The sequence below is a fragment of the Parambassis ranga genome, chromosome 13 (assembly GCF_900634625.1).
Source record: "Parambassis ranga chromosome 13, fParRan2.1, whole genome shotgun sequence".
Classification (NCBI taxonomy): domain Eukaryota; kingdom Metazoa; phylum Chordata; class Actinopteri; family Ambassidae; genus Parambassis; species Parambassis ranga.
Genome location: NC_041033.1, coordinates 5,978,525 through 5,995,440, shown reverse-complemented (window position 1 = coordinate 5,995,440; position 16,916 = coordinate 5,978,525).

Genomic DNA, 16,916 nt, shown 5'->3' with positions numbered 1-16,916 from the left:
AGAGAGCTAGAGCTTGGAGAGTGTGTGAGTGCATGGGTATACACATGTGCTACAAAGCTCATGTATGTTTACATATTGCTCTATTATTTACATGTTTATGACATGCCTATGTGGAGTGCTAAATTCTGATCCCAGCATTCTACAGTTTATTATTTTTAACATACCACTGCTGTACAGAACTGAGGAGGTGGGGGTAGGGGATCATGTAATACACAGGATTACATGCAGTCATTTAAATATTTATGGATGCATTTGGTTTCAAATTTCCTCACTAAAAGTGGCGTTTAATCCCAAATTCCATCAAAGGATTCCTTTGGATGAACTGTCAGTAACAGTCAGGAAGGTGAAAGAACTTAATCCTAAAGAAACAAACCACTGTGAACAGCAACCCCGCCAGCTGTCCTTGAGGCCGCTCTCCTCCTCTTCCTCCCCCCGTTAGCAGTGCATGCTACATGAATGTGTGGCCACTTCCTCCAAATATCCAATCTCTCTGCAATGTCTTCTTCGTTTAAAGCTGTTTTCTTAATTGTGGTCCCATTAATTTGAATCTAATGTCAGGGGTTTGCTTAGCTTCATTTTCACAATGAGACAGAAAGGAAATGAAAATAAAGAGTTTCACTGCCTTTGTCATCATCTAGAGGTTGCCAGGCAACCAGCAGAGATTCTTGAAATTCACTGCTTCTGGCCAACAAATAGTCCAGTTTGTAATGTGTGCTGTTAGGTATGTTTTGATTTCATTGAACGGTTTCATTGTGTTCTTCTCCTGCTTTTATAGAAATGAGACGTGAGGTGTCAGTTTATGTCTAAAGCTTATGAAACAACAACAATCAATGTTCTCTCAGTGCTAATAATTTATGTTGTTGGTGTACACACTGTATCGTTGTCAGCTAAACATGTCAGATGAAAAAAAGGAAAATTAAACACCTTCATCAGAGCCCTACAACCTGCATTAGCTTAAGGCATTATCAATCTTCTCTGTCTTTGTCATCTGCACTATGGGAATCAGTTTTAACTACAGACTCTGATGTTACGAGTCTCTGTGACCTGAGACAATGTTGATGAAATTAATTATGAAAAAGTCTGGTATTTTGAGAGAAATATAATGGAGCTGCAGCACAGGCAGCTGTCTGCCTGAGTTGTACTTTCAAGCGATCAGTGAAGTTGAGTCACATAAAGCACTTTAGGGCAGGTGCTCTGTCCCCGTGGCAGCGCTATAATAAACTCTACCTGGCTGCAATATGTCAAGTGAAGTTGGCTCGAAACTGGGTCTCACAACAATATGATTTTGCAATCTAATGAGAAATGTAAATTTGATAGATACATTATTTCATTTCATGCCATGATTTTAAAGTAAAAAAAGGAAAACATTTTCAGAGCTGCAGCTTTTATTTTCTGTCTTTTTACACTAGCTATAAAAGACAATGTGACGAGTAAATGGCAGAAGCTAAGTGGAGACTTTTATAGCTGGTGAGAGGGAGCTCTCACAAGTCATCTGGTTGGTGTAGGCACTACTCTACATACCTGGAGGAATACCTTAATAATCACAGCCCATGCCTTAAAACCACCTCTTGTCAAATCCATTTAGTGTGAAGTTGTAGAAATGTCAGGTTCTGGGAGACATAATTAAACATGGAAAACAAGTGCCTCAGCTTGAGTGTTTGCATGCGTGAGTCAGTGTGTGTGATGAGAGGGAAGGGGGGTCTGGAGTTCAAGTTTTCCTCTCTTCCTTCCGTTTCCCTCCCTCTGCACTTTTCTTTTTGTTGCCTGGAGGATAGAGCTCTGCGCTCTTGTTCCTTTGTGCTCTCTTGCTTTTCTTTCCAGGCTCTTTCTCTTTCATCTTCCTCTCCTGGACCCTCTACTCCCCCTCTCCTCCTCCTCCTCCCTCTTCCTACATCTACTTTGCTTTCTGTTCCTCACAAAAACAGAGCAAGCGTGCGCACACACACACATTTACACATTTAGGATGCAAATATCCATCCAACATTATGTCTTTGTTTGAAGGGGCGTTGCGGGCCTGCATACTAAAGTGTCCAAGCCACCTGTGCGGCCCAATAACGTGCAGCAGGAAGGAACTGATTGTGCTCCTGAGCCAAGATGGACTTTCCTTACAAAGGCGGGAATTTGTGCAGAGCTTGGTGACCTTCCTTTACATGTTCTTCATTTTGTTTGTTATGGCTGTGACACAGTAAGTATCTGACCGCAGTGTATAAACATTACCAGCCTCACACATCCCATGTAGCAAGAAACTCAACATCAGTGACCTTCGGAGCACAACGCACCATGCTGCTACCGTTTGACAGCTTGCAGTTTAATCACTGCTTTCCAGCAGGTCACTCTTTTTTCCCTGTGTATTAACAGTGATCCCTAGTTAGACTTTGATCACAGAAGTGACAGAGCGAGTGAATCTGCTTAACATAACAGCTATGTAGTTGGTCTTTGTTTCACACCACAAACGTGGTGTTAAAAGAAGCCTCACAAGTTCGCTGTTGGCAGACAGCTCGCCAGATGGGCTTACAACACTCTGTGAGTGTGTGTGTATGTGTGTGTGTGTGTGTGTGTGTGTGTGTGTGTGTGTGAGAGAGAGAGCAGGACAGAAACACAGCGAGACACAGATAGTCCCTCTCACCCCCATGTCACTGTGTCTGCCTATCTCTAGCTCTGAAAGACTCACACTCGCATGGAAGCATACACTCAGCAGTGTAATGCAATCAGCGGGAGCAGCAAACACAAGCAGAGAACATCTGTGGAGCCACGGAAAGCCAAATCCTCTCCTCCTGGGAGACAGTGACCATGGACACACAGGCATATGGATGGGCCAGAGCTTTCCAACGAGGCCAAATAATGATTGATGCTAGCAGTTGCTCGCTACACAACAGTCTGTGCATTCCTAATTCACCAGAGAGGCTCTGTCGCAGCCAAATGAGCAAATAAGCCATGATTTCATTGTCATTGACGATCAAATTATCCTGCTAGACTAATTTGGACCAGCTTGCACGTATTTAGTGAGTTTTCTGTTTTGCCGTATCTGTCAATGAGGGAGGGAACAAAAATAAGAATGATGATATGCTGCGTTTGTCACTGAAACTCTTAAGCATAGGGAAATCAATGCATCTTTTCTCTGAGTGCTGAGATTTTGAGAGGATGACGAAAAGGTCTGTAACAGCAGCAGCCATCTTAAACTTACAAAACCAAACATAAATCCCATCTAGCAGCTTAAAGAACCTAAGCTTTACATTGTCAGGAGTAATCCCGCTAATAAACCCACCAAACCATTTACAGTCTATCAGTAATTAAGCCTTGCATTGCTTAACATTATATCATAATAATTGCTATGATTCTATTGGTTTAGATATTTAATGACTCCTCATATTGGTGGCTGGGGGCCTTGTGATAATGAAGTGTGCATTTCCAAAGCCCTTGTATTAAACTGTATATGAGAGTATGTAGATTGTAACTGGAGAATCTGCAATCCATCAAGTGAAAGGCAATTTTGCACATCATTGAAGATTCCTGATATTATAATATACTTCTGACAGTGCTTGCATACCTCTCTGCCTGTGCTTGTGCAAACTGGACTTCAGTTTTAGTTTGTGCCAACCACGCAGCGACCTCGTTGTGGTGAACTAACAGTGAAATGTTGTTGGGTTTGAGCAGATGTTCTCTCTCCCCGCATCTATTGTCTAATGTTCTGTGATGTATATGGTGCTTAGGGCAAACTAATTAAGCTGCAAACCTGTAATACAATGCATTTTTATGTTATTTTTTTTATATTTCTCTTGTCAAAACTACACCTTCACATGCTCTGACCAGATGCCAAAAATGCATTTATGCACACAGACGTGAATGTGATTGGACAGATTATTTATTACTGCCACCAGCATAAACCCCTGCAGCCATGTAAGAAATGCAGGATAATGTGAGTGTGTGCAAAAGTGCTGCACAATTTTGCAGACGTCATCTAATGGCGTCATCTAACCTGTATTAAATGTTTGCAGCAGTCAGCATTGCAAACTGCTTTGCTAGATTTCATACTATAGGTAAGCAAAACCATTTGTAAGAGGGAGAGATTTGATTAACAGTGGCTTAACGTGTGCTCAGCAGACATAAGGCTTATTGAGTCAAATGCATGCTATTCTTTCAACCAGGTTTTAACCATATCAGATCCTCTTATCAATTGATTGGGTGGCTAATTAGTTTTGCTTGTTTTACTGTTTTAAATTGCTTTCTGTCTGTTTAATTTAGCCGTTAAAAACAGGTTTAAGTTTAAAAATAATAATAATAACAATTTCCTGATTTGCATCCTGGTTATCATGTTAACAAATTTAGTCTTTTAAAATGTGTTTTGCTGTCTAAAACTGAACCATTCTTATGGCATCTATTCCTGCAGTCAACTGCACAACAGATGAAGACCAATAAATATGACTCACTTTCAAACAAATGAACCATTTTTAGACTATAGCCTGTAAAAGTGATTGCTTCTGTGGCCATGTTCTAAGCATGTTCTGTAAGCTTCTCAGGTTGCTGCTTGGACAGAATGCTGCAGTGATTGTTACACTTCCTAATACTGTTTTGCCCCCCTTCTCTACCTCAACCCATTAAACCCATTTTACATCTGTGTCACCACTGTGCCAGAATCTTTGGTCACAACCAAGTGAGCCAGTACTTGTGCCACCACCTGTGCTCTCACCTTGAGTCTTAAAATAGGCCACTGTGTGCCTTCAGGGAAGAAAAAAAAATTAAAAAACAAACAAAAGTTGCCCTCAACTTGGAAATAACTAGGATATACACACTTTCCTGTTGACAGCAGTCTCTTTTCTTTACTGCTGCCTTTCTGTAAGTTTAATAATGAGAGAAAAATATACCGTATGTGATTTCAGGGTCCAGCTGCAGCAAAGAGGCAAAAAGCCTGGATGATTGCTGCTATATGACTGTGCCCATTGACCTTGTATCTGCATTCAACTCTGTGGCACTGTGAAGAAAAAAAAAAAAAAAACAATTAGGCCGTGCTCCACATGGACCCTATGCATTCTGCTGCTTGGTGCGATGGCATATCTGCACTTTCCACTGCAGTCTCAGAGGAGGATGATTCACTTACTCGTATGCATACTGCATCTACACACGCCTCCTTTGTCAGATATATTCCCACCAGAGACAGCAGCGCTTAGAGGGAAATTATTGTCTTGATATATCCAGAGTGTTATTGTAACATGTCTGTGTTGATGTGTGACCTCTCTCCCAAAGACTTTGTCTACCACAGACTGAGGAATTCCCAAAAGACGCTCTTGAAACTGACGTGTTTGTTTTAGTTGTTTTTGTGCGCTGACACAGACTCGACCAAACACATACACACACAATGTATGTGCAGCCCCATTTACTGCAGTTCATCTGACAGTGTGTACATACATATGTTGGTACAATTAGATGTTCCAGCTCCCTGTGTGGGTGTACAATGAGTCTCTCCTGCAGTAAAAAGCGATGTTAGACTCAATCAGGTACCTTCTTCTCATGTAAATATTGATATTTACAGTGAGACATGTGTAAGTGCAGTAATTAGGTCCATGCTGTAATGTACACAACCTAATGTGAATACTTATAGTATAAATATCCTCATTTTGTCTCTGTAGGGCCATTTATAGCATTTTTTATTCTGATATCTTGGGCATTTTATTCCTCCACATCCTGTTTTTGTGAAAACTGTGACCAACTATACTTCACTCCATCCATCATCTGCATCATCCGGGCTCTCAACTCTCTCCACGGATACACCACCTCCATGACATGTTGTTTCTCACAATTTATCAGCAACTCAGTCTGCACCATGGCTGGCTGAACCACACTGTATAGAGGCTGGCTTGATAGATGGCCATAACACACACACACACACACACACACACACACAGGGATGGGTAAAGTTAAACTCAAAGAACTGAAAATTCATTTAGAAACTAAGACTATTCTTACTGTAAATGAGGGAATATTAAGGTTTGACAGCATCTTCATTATAAATGCTGACTGTAGGAATGACAGTGTTGACATTTTGTTCTTTGGCTTTGGTCTATGGTAAAATATGTTGACACTTATCAGATAAAGCGCCATGAGCTCTTTTTTATAGGTATAATTCTCATTACTGAGATTGTCCCCACCCACAAGAATGATGTTTGTGCCATATTTTAATTCATAAGCAACAATTGAATGAATTATTATATAAAATTTGACTAAGATAGATCAACTTCTTGACTTCACAAAGGAGCAAACAAATAAATAAAAACAATCATAATAATAATAATGTATAAAATGAACAAATAAAAGTAAATTTAGTCACAAGAAGACAGTGAAATGACTGCACCAACCCAGAGAATCACCTTTCTCACATTTGTTCCCCAGCAGTAAAAAAATGTGACTCAAAGCAGATTTATACCTAACATGGCAATGTGCTTATGATTTAATCTTCCTTTAATGTCAGCCATTAGTAATCATTCCACCACAGCTTTATGTGTTAGACAAAACAGCCAAGGCCAAGCATTTTCTAATTAGCCCTTATTATCTTGAAGTTTATTGCAGTGACTCTCTACACGACTTCTCTGCAGTAGTCCTCCTTCAAACAATATCCTCGCATTAGCATTTTTGCATTGTCTGCTTAACAAGGTTCGAATGCTTTGTATTCCTCTCCGCTCACTCATGAGGAAGCCGCAGTAGACCAGAACAGGACTCCCTGTGACCAAGACTTTGCCTAATGATGAGTGAAAGGCCCTCAGCGTGTCCCGGCTCATAAATACCTGTCTGTCTGTCTCTGTGTGTGTGTGTTTGTCTGTCTGTTTTAGCACACTGCAGGCAGAAAAGCATCTTCCAGGCTGAGATTATGCCCATGGTAGCAGCTCGCAGTCGTGTAATCATCAGCTCCTTATTGTTGCCTGTAAAGACACACTTTTATTGTAGGGTGATAAAACTAGGAAGGAAGATAAAAAGCGCACGCACACAGAGAAACTGAGATAACTTAGTCCACCAGGGATGCTGGAAGGGTCTCTTGTACTCAATTATGCCTCATTTTTATGGGAAGAAATTACGTTTAATTGTTTTTCTCACATATTCTCTTTTTAACCAAATGTCGCATTGTTCCCTCGTGACATCCCAAATTTCCTCTTTCTTACATCACCAAAACTGGAAGCATGGGAAGAATGAAGGTGAAAGGAGGAGTGTTAGTGGAGTGGCTTACAAGCAAGTTTTTTTTTTTTTCTTTTTTTCCTTCATTCTTCTTCATTGGTATAAAAGTACAAGGCTGACAGAATGTTCAAAGTGCTCAGGATCAAAGAAGAGTACTCTGCTTTTCTGAGTGATGGGGGTGGGATTGGATCCAGGGGGTTAGCTAGTGTCAGACCACATCACGCCTCTTCTCTTGCTATCTTCCACCGTCTGTCTTCTTGTTCTCCCTCACGTTTGCTGTCCTCCTCAACTGTATCCCACTTTATCTTTCACCCACTCCCTCTTTTTTTGTTGACTTGCTCTCACTAGCTGTCACTCACACTTCTCATATCTTTGCTTCCTGCTATCTCTCTTCCTTAGCCCATACGTACTGCATCTCTCTCATCCATCCATCTCCACATGTGACTGTCATTATCCATCTAGTTGTATCTTTTATCCCTGTTTTATCTCCCCTTACCTTTCTTCCTCCTTCACTCACTCCCTCCACCTCTGCTTCCATCTCTCCTTTCATTTCCCACGGTGACCCATAAGGCTGATGGCTCTTCTAATCAGTTCTAGCAGTTTCAAATGTGGCTTGACTTAATTTTCAAATCGATGGTAATTGATAAATCAAAGACCTTGTAATATTAAATTGCTGGAGGGAATCGGAGTCCTAAAGGAGGTGTGCTTACACTGGAGGGTTGTTTCTGCAAAATACTAGACGGGATATGGAAAGATGATGGAGAAGTCAAGCAGTCTATTAGGCTGAATGTCAAGTCTCAATTTCACTTTTAAAGCATGTGAATAAAGTTTACTTCCCAGGTTGGGGTTGTGCACTCAGGTTATAGCAGCAGACGTTAGTGTGAACAGAAACCTTAGGGTTTATCACATAATGCATCACTTTTCCTCTGCTTGCTCTCATTACTGAACACAGCATGTTGCCAATAAGGAAGAAAGGCATGAAAGTGATTTCTAAAGTGCACTGGTAATACTTTTTCACTTGGTTTCTCCTGAGGACAGGCCAGTGTCATACATTTGGCTTGCCTCAAGGTGTAGCTTGTAAGAGTGAAAACATTCAAGGAGACATTTAATGAGGCCATTTATACACTAATTATGCTGTATTTTTTTTTACAGATTTTACAGAAATAAATCACATCACAAAATGATTCGATGTTAGTCTACCCTTCATACAGCAGTATGATCTTATAAGAACGTCTTCAAAGAAACAGGAGAAGTATATTATGAAAAAAGAACAGCAACAGTATCCTCTTTCATTACTAAATAACACACACAGCTGATAATACATCATGATTTTTAATATAACATAAAGCATATAATTAAAACATATGGCAAATATTTACAATGCAAGCACAACACTAAACAGCATAAACAACAATGGAAATGTTTCTATGGCCACCAAAAAGTGACTTCATTATTTGGTATAAGAAGCTAATACTTATCTTAAAGGCTAGGAATTACCCTTAAGATTTAGCCTAAGGCACATTTAGAAAATGATGGTATGGGTTCAGTTGAAAACAACATGATTAGATGAATGGAAGTCTTCACAAACATACTACAATATACTTCGAACATTGATATGTGTTGTTTTTAAAGATGCTGCTAATCCGTCTTTGCTGATGTTATGTTCTGAGGATGTGTGGCTGATGCTTTTGTCTTTTTTATGAAGGCAGACAGGACTTAGAAAGCATAGCAGCAACCCTCCTGTTGCTTCTGTCTGAGACAGATATATTTGTTATGGTCCTGTCAAAAACATGTATCCTTTCCCCACATTCTGAACAGACAATGGCTGTAATCAAAGTAAGACTGTTTGCCAAATGGGTAAGGACAGATTTTTGTTTTGAAGTCTGGTTTCTCTGTTGTGGATGGACCACTATACGTCCATACTCCACAAAGGTGTCTAACATTAACAACAAAAAAGAGCCTTTTGTGAGCCAGACACTAAAATACAGTTCAGATTAAGAGAATATCAAAAGATTTAATTGAACAACAGCGGGATTAGATTAAAATGTTGACTTTTTCATTACAGTACCTTCACACAAAATCATATGAACTGATTTTGTGCAAATGCTTCCTTTAAACCTGCCAAAGAGATCACACAGAGAATGGCACGTCTTTAGGGTCTTTTGAAAATGATTTGCAGTGTCACTGATATGAAACCTGTATTAGCTTTGTCAAGTGCATCCAATTATGTGTAGAGATGAAAGGCTACACACACCCACGCACACACATACACACACACACACACACACACACTGGTCTCCTTACCTATTGTGAAAAAGAGGTTGCCTGTCTCTATCTGACTGTGACATTATGAGAACACCAGGTGCTCTGAGCAATAGTTCTTCCTCCTTAACGTGTCCCCTTGAAGTGTGTTGCTTTATGACTCTCTGTGAGTGTGTGTGTGACCTGGAGGAGAGGCCGGAAGGGTTATGGAGCTGTTCCCAAAACAGTCTCTGCGGTGTTGCTGCTACTGAGATAGTGTGGATACAATACAGGTCAGGTTAATCCAGCAGAGGGAATAGAGTGTGTGTGTATATGTGTGTATTATATATTCTATATATATATATACTCATATATTCTTGTGCACGTAGCTTGTATATATATTCATGTGTGTACCAGTAGGTTTGTGTAGAAGAGTATATCTGCACCCCTTGTGTGGAGGATTCCCCAAGGCATTACCTTTTTTTTTCCTCGTCTTTCTGTCTCTCTGTCTCTCTTTCCATCTGTGCATCACAACCCAGCCAAACACTTTGAAATGCAGAGAGCATCAGCGAGGACTGTGCCTAAGCCAGGGCTTGATGGTGTCTTTCAGATAGGGTGAACTTTAAAAAACCTGGGGAAATGTCTGAGGGTTGATGGCTGGGGAGGAGGAGGAGGGGGGAAGGTGGCATGCAGTTAGGGATCAGACCAGAGCAGAGTCGGATCTCAGGGGCGAACCATAAATAAATGAGGCAGACCGCTGAACCGGCTGAGGTCTGGATGTTTGGCTGCAGGGAGGAGTTGAGTGGGTGGCCGCGGAGTAGCTGTGAAGCTTTACAGCTCTTAAGCTGACAGCGAATAAAATGAAAAGCCTGGAAGTGGAAACGGGGTAGATTGTCTCAGTGTATAGATGATGAAGTTTGCCAGTCCCAACAGGTGGTTGGGACCATGAATATTTATGGGTGAATAGGAACATTGATTGTTGCTTCAGTATTCAAATCACTACGATCTGTTGTGTCCGGTGCTAATGATGTGTCTCGGTTTGGGAGAACACAGATTTGGTTTATAAACAGCTCAGTATTCCTGCCTTCCTCTAAACACCCCCTACTTCCCATTATGATTAGGACAGTAATGGGGACGTAATAACATGGCAGCCACAAATGGTGCTTGAATGTAACTGTCACACACACACACACTCACACACTATTCTTTCCCACCCACCAGCCTTGCTGTTGCTGTGACTCTAATTCTGTCTGTCTCCTCTTCTGCTCTGGGAAATACAATCATAGCATAAGCCATTGACAAATTCCCATTATGTGCAATTTCATGGACGATAAACCCATTTAAAATCAGAATGATCCCCCAAATGTATGCATGCTGCTTCTCCAATGAGCTAATTAAGAATTTTTTATTTACTCCCATGGAACCTAGGAGACTGATTTTGTTTCTTGAAAATGAACAGGGCAATGGAAAGAGGGGGAAAATGACTGTATGAGAGGAGAAACAAAAAAAAAACTGTTGCTTTGTAAGAAAAAGGTTGTTGTCCAAAGCACAAGGTTTTGATTGACATCTTATTTTGCAGCAGGAACTTCTTACAGTTCTTTTTACAGTTCAGATCATTTTTAGTCAGAACAGCAAAACAGACAAAAAGAAAGTTCTTTTTTTAATTATTTTTTTATATATATATATTCTGTCTATCTTTCCATTCATAAGTCCATTAACTATATTCCAAAAATCCTTGTCCAGTTGAGATTTCCTAGTAACTCTTCTAAAGTCCTAAAACAGCACAGGTTCTGTGTCCAATGGGGATCTCCTTTCAGCTGGGGGGGCACCTGGTAAACCTCATATTATTGCAGTGTATGCCTGAACCACCTTTACTGTTCCTTCTAAAGCAAAAGGAGCAGCTGCTCCATACCAATGTCCCTCTGGATGTTTAAGCTCTGGCTCTTATGTGGGTATTTTACTTTCCATGTCCATGAGAGTCCTAGAAAAAGTGTGTCAATACAAGCTATACAACTCAAAAGTACTGTGAGGATGCACATGGTGTCTACAGGTGTATGTGTCCATAATCCATAATCCCCAATGCTGAGCCCAACCAACCTACGTACATACAGAGAACACACAGTTTGCGTGCATGTGTCTGTGCTTAGTTCAATGTTTTGACCCAGTCTGTCATTGTGTTTGTTCATCGCTGTTTAAAATGGACAATATTTATTTAAAAAGAGAGGGCAGTCCTCTGCAGTGCTCCATCGACAGGTCCCATGTGTCTGAAGCTTCTGAGCTTTCACACTGCTGTGAGCAGTAGATTAAAAAACGACAAAGCTCTTAAACACTTACATGGGTGTGTACTTACTGGGACGCACACACACTCTCTATAGTACAAATCATCCAGGCATTACAGAAAGCCCCCCCCCTCTCTCCTTTCCATTCTCTGGGGTACATGTAAATAAAATATGTATTTAATCTGACTAGGGCTTCTATTTCCTATGCATCCATCAACACATCTGTAAATGTACATCCACCAACACCATTACACATCCGTTGCCACAGCAACTAGTGTGTCTTCCCTGTTCAGAGTAATAGAGTGTCACAGTGACAGGTTTTATGATATTCAAGATTGGATAAAAAAACAGTGGAGACAGGATAGATGATTGAAGTGTATTATTCCTCTGTGGTTTACTCTCTCTGCCTCTATCAGCAGCCTCACACAAACACAACCTCCCCCCAAAAAAGTCAGTCTCATTTTTTAGGCTCAGATTCTTTAGGATGATGTCTTTTTCTTTCTTTTCTCTCTCTTTTTTTTGTAATTCACTGCTTAATGTGCAACATACATCACTTTACCTTTTTCTATAAACACTATAAATCTTCCAGTACTTGCAGCTCAACACGCCGAAGTTGCAGTGTCTTTTAACTTCACAGCTCGTATTGTGTAAAACTGCAAAATGTTTTCTGGATACATCGCACAGGGCGTGCGTAACATTTTAGATGTACATTTCTATCAGAGATATGATACATCAAGTCCAACCCAATTCACTGAGGACCGGTTATATCTTATGAAATGTTGAACTGGCGATAAGTACATTTTCTTTGTTGCGTTACGACTTGTGTCTGAGAGCATTAGATTTCAAAGCAATTCCATAATGCATAGATTTCTGGGAGAGCCCGAATGCATGAAACGCACCGACCCATAGATTATTTACAGCTTTATTTGCATCCGTTGCTTGTGTTTGCCTCGCAACACTGCACTGAAGTTAATGAAATTTTTGCAAAAGATTAGCGGGTAGCTCTGAATAGCCCCCAGCCTCTTCAGTTTGTGAGGTCTGAGTAACATACTCATTATGGGTACTCATTTTTCATCCATTCTTAGACTCTAAAGTCAGGCCTTCCTCTCAGACATACTGTAATTGTGGCGCCATCAATCGTTAGTGCCATAAACTAATTACTAACATCCAGATATGATTAGGCATCCATGCATTCTTGACAGTAAGGACCGCTTTTGACATAATAGCGCCATCTCCCAAAAGAACGCTGATGATATTGGCTCTTAGATCTATAACTTAGCTCGATTACAGCATCATTCTAAGACGGAGGCTAATGTGTACGGGCATTTACCTAGGACTGACAATCAGACGATGGAAAGGCAACCTCCCAGCGGATCAGCGCTTGGGAAGTTGAAGATGTGAGTGATTTCCAGGGAGACCTTTGCCACTGACATTTCTGGTAAGACCAGCTAAGGGTAGGAAATTAATCTTTAACCACTGAGTGTGCTGGATAGCGCCATATGCCAGGGTTTTTCAACTCAGTGCCTCATTTTGCTCCACTTCAACCTCGCTCACATCATATCTGGGCCTGCTCAAATAAATAAGATGAATGGACACTCACCGCTCTCTTGCTCAAGGCTTACTGGCAGTTTTCATAACATAAATATGAAATGCTATTGAGCAATAGCTTTCACTTTCAACAAACTCATTGGTCTTATTTTTAAAATTGCAAACAATAACTTTGTTTCATAAAAGTTCTGCCAGTTGAATCACTTTATTATTTCTGCATCTCTTTACTCAGTGCTTTGCCTGCTTAATCGAGATGTTATAATGACCACTGCAGGATTAAGCATTTATATCAAGAACTTCAAAAGCAAAATGTTTAGCCTCGGACTCATCCTTTTTTGTCTCCTGTTTCATAACTTCGCCTTCAATTTTCTAAACTTACAGCATCTCAGATCCCTAAAGGAACACAAGGAAGAAGTGGTGCTGTCAAAAAGGGAGGTACATAGACTATTCAAATCTTTTCTTTAAGGCATATGACATTTAAAGGCACATTCTTGAATGGTCTTTTCCCTTCTTGCCTTAACCTGGAGCTATACATATAGTATAGAGTGTCATAAAGGATTTAGAGCACAGCCCCCAATCAAGCAACATGCAGTACAGCTCATATTAGTTCACACTCACACACTAAAGGCAGTTAAAAATAATGAAAAAAAATGAATACACACAGCCAAAAAAAGTCCCCCCACTTACGTGGACAAAGGATGGTTTGTTTGGGCACAGCCATGAGATGAAGAATGGTGCCGTCAGTTTCTCTCACTCCGGCGGCCTGTGATTGGGCGTCACGTGTGTGTGAGTGTAGGTCACTGTTGGGGCATTGTTACTTCTGAATCATCAGCAGAGCACACACACACAAATAGCATTCATACTGGCTGCATGTTGACAGTTACATCCCTGTAGGACTGCTAAGCTGCCACCTTGTTTTTTTATTAACCCATTTTAAATATTGCCTTCTCGTTCCACCTGGATCATATTAATACCTTGTATTGTTTTCATATAATGAATAGTATTAGGGAACAGCCGGTCTGCGCTCCATCCAAATAGGACACTATTGCAGGTGAATGCAACACAGATAATACACAGCTATTTTTTTTTTTTTAGTCCTGACTCGGCAGCATATGGTCTTCAAAAAAAAGCACAAGACACACGGGAATACAGGCTTTAAAATCCCCATCGCGTGAGACAGTGTCTCCATCTGTTTGAGCAGGGGGGGTCAAGACTTAGGGTAATGATGGCAAGACAAAGATGATGAAGCATGCAGGATGACAAGCAAGAAATCCTGTCTAAGCAGCATGGGTGCAGTCAGGTGGTCAGTGACATAAAAGTTAGCATATAGTAGAAAAAGACAGCTAATTTGCATAAGCTGTGATGCCTTATTTATTTTGAAAATGATACTTAAACAATCCCTGAATCCCCTTTGTGCTTTTGAAGTTATAAAACATGAAGCTTTAAGGAAAGTAAAGTTCTGCTCCGCGTAGATTTGAAAAAAAAAACACTTCAATGAAAAGCTCACTAACTTTTACTAAAAATATTTTTGGACCAGCTCAGATCCTTTGTTCTCGTTTGTTCCCTTTTCTCTCCTCTCTCCAGAATAGTTATGACGACTGTAACAAAGAGAATTAAATATGAGTGGCATGTTGGCCAAATATGAAGAGAACAAAGTGGGACAAAGAAATACCATACAAGACATTAATTAAATCACCAGAAAGCTTGTTTTGATTCATACTGCATTTAGTTGGAACATTTTGTTTAACCGATTTAAATGATAGAACTCACTTTAATCCCACCGTGTTTACCAGAGGGGGGGAGCTGAAATAAATAGAAAACATTTCTTTAATAGATCATTTGGCGCATCATTGAGCAATTCTTTTTCTCTTTGGGTGTTCACTCGGTTTGAAAAGAAGTGGATTTGTTAAGTTGGGAGAGGATTAAGTCTGTTTTGTGCTCTCAATAGATCGGAAATCTGGTGAGGAAGTCAAGCTTGGGGAGAAAATTGCTCAGCTTTTTTGTCTTTCTTTAACTTTAAGACCAACTTTAAAGACAGACAAGCAGTAAGTAATTATAGACTTATCCTCAGAGAACAGGTATCATCTGTGTCTGCTCTGTTGTTCATTGCTCATCTTTACTTGACTCTCCTTTACGTGTTATCATTCCTTTCCTTTCCTACACGACAACTTAAATTCTCCTTCCCCCCCTCTGGGACGAGAAGGGAAGCCGGCCCATTAATCAGTGCTTTTATTCTTGAGTTACTGCTGGGCTTTTTATAGCTCCAAACACAACTGTTTCATAGTCCTGTTTTTCAGTATTGCTCATGGTAAGAAATAGTGAAGTTAGTAGATTATTTAGTTGTGTAGTAAACATTCACGTTTACTGTTTCAGCCGATCTGTTATTATTCTCCGCGTCTGTCCACAGTTGTAGTTGGAGAACCCAAAAGTATAAGCGGAACTTACTGTAGTGTGAAAATGTGAAATTATACCCAAAAGAATCATACAAAATAACTCAAAAACAAGCCAAAATGCCCCCTGTGGTCAGCCTGGCTGCTACAGCTGAAGCAGAGGCGACGACTACCCAGGTGCACTTACTTCTTTCCCACTTTTTAGTTTTAGTTAAGCCCATATTATGAGTTGGCAAATGCAACATGTAACATTAATTATTTCAGTCTTTAAAAACAAAACATCAATCTATTATCTGAACCTGATTTGTCCTGCAGTGCAGGGTCACAGCGGTCTGGAACCTATCCCAGCTATCTATGGGTGAGAGGCGGGGTACACCTTGGACAGGTCACCAGTCCATCACAGGGCAAAACAAAACAATTGCACCTATTTCTCTGGATCTCTGCATGTTCATGGGGCTGGGGACTCATCGACATGAAAATGGCAGCTGTGGGGGAGCAGATTTCCTTGTAAAATGTGTTAAATGTTATTATTTGTGTGTTTTAAGATGATCTTCACCTAACCCCTTATCCCTTGTTGTATCCCCAACTAGTCAGTTGTATTTTTTTATGTCAAATGATGAAAAACAAAAGTTAGCTGCAAGCAAAATGAAATTTAAGAATGAGGGAACCTTGGACCCTTAAGGAAAAATCCACTGCTTTGGATAGTCAGCTTCGGTGGTCCTACAATGACATCAGCCAAAATGATCATATGTTCCTTTAATGCAACGTAACATAATTGCATAATAACATAACATATACATAATAACCTGTTGGGAAATACGTCTAATATCTTCCATCAGCATAAACCTAAACATGAGCCATATCTGGCGGGAGTACTATCAACCAAATGTTGTGTTTTCTTCCCCCCACAGACTTGTCAATTGAGCCTGTCTTGTATATTTGGTAAAGTTCCCATTTTAAGTGCTTGGATAATTGAATAGATGGCTGGAAAATGAAGATATGCAGGTTGAGAGAAATGTTCGACACAGCTGTGTTTAAGGTTATTGTGTTTATTGCACTTTTAATTTACCCTCTGAATAACGGGTGGAGGGAGCTAATTGGTGAGGCGCTGAATTAAGTGTTTGGAGTTAGGAAGGCTTCCTAGTGAATGCAACACTGAGTATTTACTCCATAATTGCTAAGTCCTTGTACTGCGGTGCTTTGTGGAATGAAATGTGTTATTTTTCAAGTGTTTTTTGCCACAATCATTATTACTAAAAATTATGCCCAATAACATGAGACTTGTTGCCCCCATCTA